This window comes from Orycteropus afer, unplaced genomic scaffold, assembly GCF_000298275.1.
Source record: "Orycteropus afer afer isolate SDZICR_OR568_19922 unplaced genomic scaffold, OryAfe1.0 scaffold00507, whole genome shotgun sequence".
NCBI lineage: Eukaryota > Metazoa > Chordata > Mammalia > Tubulidentata > Orycteropodidae > Orycteropus > Orycteropus afer.
In genome coordinates this window covers 1767769-1771666 of record NW_006922094.1, presented here as the reverse complement: position 1 = coordinate 1771666, position 3898 = coordinate 1767769, and positions in this window count along the sequence as shown.

Sequence of the window (3898 nt, the reverse complement as noted above, 5' to 3'; positions counted from 1 at the left end):
AGGATCCAGACGTGCCAACAGCTCTGAGACCTTTCTCAAAGCATCTTCTTATATACTGGAAGCAGACCACATCCCTAAGGCAGCTACTCAGGTGCTCCCAGTAGATTCCACCATGGAGCTGATTACCAGTCTCATCATGGGGAATAACTACACCCAGCTGCCCAGCCACTCAACCAGGCCCAGCCAAGTTCACACACAACTAGCACAGGATCTTGGAAATTGAATGTCTAACTCCCCTGAGAACAATGGTGCTGCTGGGCCAGGGACCCCACTTTAAGAACCACTGGCTCATCTTGTCTAATGACCCATTTGGGATCTCTGAAGAACACCTCTGACCTATACTTGCGTCTATCCAGTTGCCATGGCTTCAATTCCAACTCATGGCGACCCCATGTGTATCAGAGTAGAACTGTGTTCCACAGGGTTTTCAGCCACTGATTCTTCCCATGTGCCTCTGGGTGAAAATGAACCTCCCAACCTTTAAGTTATCAGTGAGTGCAGTAGGCACTTACATTGCCTAGGGACTCCTTGGCCCTTTGGAGTTCAGATCCACCACCCTCTGCACCTCCTGCTCCTGCCGAGTTAACACCTATTCCTTGTGGAGCACCATGTCTGGTCAACACAATCCAGACACAGCGAGTCCTTCCACTCTCCTCAGCTGCCGGGCCCAACGATGTCACTGCAGACCCCACACTTGCTCTCCTAAATGCTCCCATCTTACCTTTTAGTGACTCCCTTACTAGCTGGGATCCAGTGAGGTTCTCCCAGTAGGAGACACTGAGATAACGGGCCGGGAACCAGAAGTTATTTGACTTTTGGCAGCAGTGGCAGCCACGAGCGGGCATCTGAGTTCTTGTTAGTGGCAGTCCAGTGGGTTCCTCATGGAGACCTTGTGATAAGGGAACAAAACCTTCTGAAGCCCTTGACTGGTTGGTACATCTGGATCCACTGTTACGGGTATTGTGTCAATCACCTCACTGAGGGATTCCCTCATTTTTGCTGACCTTCTACCAAACATGATGTCCTTTCTCAGCAACTGGTCTTTCCTGATGACCTGCTGAAAGCAAGTGACTGGCTAATACATTTCAGCACACAAGTGCCTCCAGCCTCACGTGTAGACACAGCTCCTGCCTTTAATGATCTTTTAACAAAAAAACAAACCCAAACTCACTGCCATCGAGTCGATTCCAACCCATAGCGATCCCCATTGGGTTTCCAAGGCTATAAATCGTTATGGAAGTATATCACGCCATCTTCCTTCTGCAGAGTGGCTGGTGGGTTTGAACTGCTGACCTTCTGGTTAGCAGCCAAATGCCTTCTCCACTATGCCACCAGTAACTGCTATTCATCAAGTTTTCCAGTAATGGATCAGTGTTTCACTGCTATTCATTCATATTTTCACTGGCCAGTTCTTTGAGAGGTGGATGGCCCCTTCCTTCTCCTGAGTCTGTCTTAGTCTGGAAGCTCTGCTGAAACCTGTCCACCACGGGTGACCCTGCTGGTGTTTGAAATACCAGTGGCATAGCCTCCAGCCTCACAGCACCACACAAGCCACCACAGTAGGACAAACTGACAGATGAGTGGCGGTCACGGAAAAAGAAGGCCCTCAACGAGATGGATGAACACTGTGGCTGGCTGGCTGGCGCAGGACCGGGCAGTGTTTCTTTCTGTCGTACATGGGGTGACTATGAGTCGGGAGCTGAGTCGACGGCACCTAACAACAGGTAAGTGTGGGTCCTTCAGTCTTCCACTGGCTTTTGTGACCGAGCCCCTGTATTAAATCCTCATGCTTCAAACAACTGCAGGGTATGTTTTCCTGGCTGGCCACTGACAACGGAACAGCAGCAGCAGCAGGCAGGCAGTGCCGATGGGACGGACTGGGGCCTCAGTGCACCCCACACCACCCAAACGTTTTATGGGCTTCAGGAAATTTTCTTTTAAATTATCAAGTTACTTCTTTTGTGTTGTCATTGTCCTGTACCATCGGGCTGATTCCGACTCCTGGCGACCCCGTGGGTCACAGAGCAGAACTGCTCTGTGGACTTCTGCTGGCTGCCATCTTTCCTGAAGATCACCAGGCCTGCCTCCTCCGCGGGGCCACTGGGTGGGTTTGAGCCATCCTTTCAGTGACCAGCCAAGTGCGAACCTCAAAAACCATTCTTCTGAACTGCACAGAGTATGACCAGAGCAGACAGATCTGCCTCCACATCTCAGGGTGGGTTGGACTAGTGACATCCTGTCCCTGCACCCAGAGAACGGGCAGCTCCTGGAGCTGCACTGAGCGCCCAGAGTTTACTCGGCCCTGGGGCTGCAGGTGAGACGGGTCTGTGATACCGCTCTCTGCTGCTCTGATCTGGTTTTGGAATCATGGCTCCACCAGTCTCATAAAATGACTTAAGACAGCTATCTCTCCTTTTCTGTTTTCTGGAACAACTTGTACAAGGTAGGACTTACCTGATCCTTCAGTTTGCTAGAACTCATCTGAAAGAGCTTTCAAGCCTGAGGCTTTTGTAGGCGTGGGTGGGAGGATCACTGTGGTCTTTCCTTGTTTTCTATTCTTCTTAAGCCAATTTCGGCACATTTCCTTCTAGAGATGTAGGCTTCACATTCTTTCAATTGTTCACACTGTTCTGATCTGTGATTACCTAGTTCTTTCCCGAGATTTTGTCTTCCTGCCACAGGCCCTGTCACAGTGCTCCGACTCTCAGGGATGTCGGGATGTGGGATGTGCTGAGAGGTGGGAGCTTCACAGCAGTGGAGGGCAACAGGAGGCAGGGGGGGTTGGGGGCAAACCCAGCCCTGCCCAGTGCTTTCCACCAACCACCAGCCTGAGGTCCCTGGTGCCAACCACCCCTAGAAGGCGCTGGAGGGAGGGTCACCCCCTCTCCCCGCTCCCCGGGCTTGTGGGGCTGCTGCCTCAGACCCTTCAGGGTCCAGGAGAGGATGCCTGGAGTAAAAGCCCAGCACTGGCGGTGGGGAGCGCCTGTAAATACAGAAGCTGTGCTGTCCCCTGATACCAGCTGAGTCCCATCATGGGCTCCCAGGTCTGCCTGTACCGCACTGGCCTGCAGGAAAGGGCTCAGCTGATGAGGTTCCACTGAAGCTGCAGCTGGTCAAAGTCTTAAGCAATGGCCCAAAAGTCTGCCACAGACCAATTTGCCAAATGATAAATTCACTAATGACAGCTCGCCAAGGATCAGTTCCTAGCCACTGAGCATGCTCAAAACAAACCAGCTTCAACTTTCCAGGTAACTGGAGATTTGGTGAACCGTTAATTAGTGCGCACACGGACTCTACGGCAAACTAGCTGTTTTCAGGGATGGAACGTGTGTGTGTGTGTATTCTGCTCGCTCCCATCTGGAGAGGGACATGGGGCCTTACTGGCTGCTCTGGCCTGAACTCACACACTATGCGACCGTGGCCCTAAGTGCCTGAGATCCTGGGGTGAGCCAGGCCTCGCTCTCCCAGCCTGCCAGGTGCCATCGGTTGACTCCAGCTCGCGGCGGTCGCTGTGTGTCCAAGGGAAGACACACTATGGGTTCCCACGACTGACTTCTCGGAAGGTCTTTCCTCCGAGCACCTCTGGATGGACGTGAACCGCCCACCTTTCGGTCAGCAGCCGAGCACACTGAACCTGCGCAACACCCAGGGCCTCCCGAATTCCCATTCCAAGACAGCTGGGAGCAGGCCTCCACACACCACACACACAAAAACAAGAAAATGTTTTAATTGTAAAACTAACTTATTGGGGGGAGGGCGGAGCTGCGCCGAGGGGCCAGGAACCTGATTCTTCAGACAGTGGTCTGTCCCCGGTGCCACCCCGCAGGACAGGGACCATCTGTCCCCAACTAGGGGCAGGGGCTAGTGTTATAAAATGGCAATATAAATAGATTCCAGA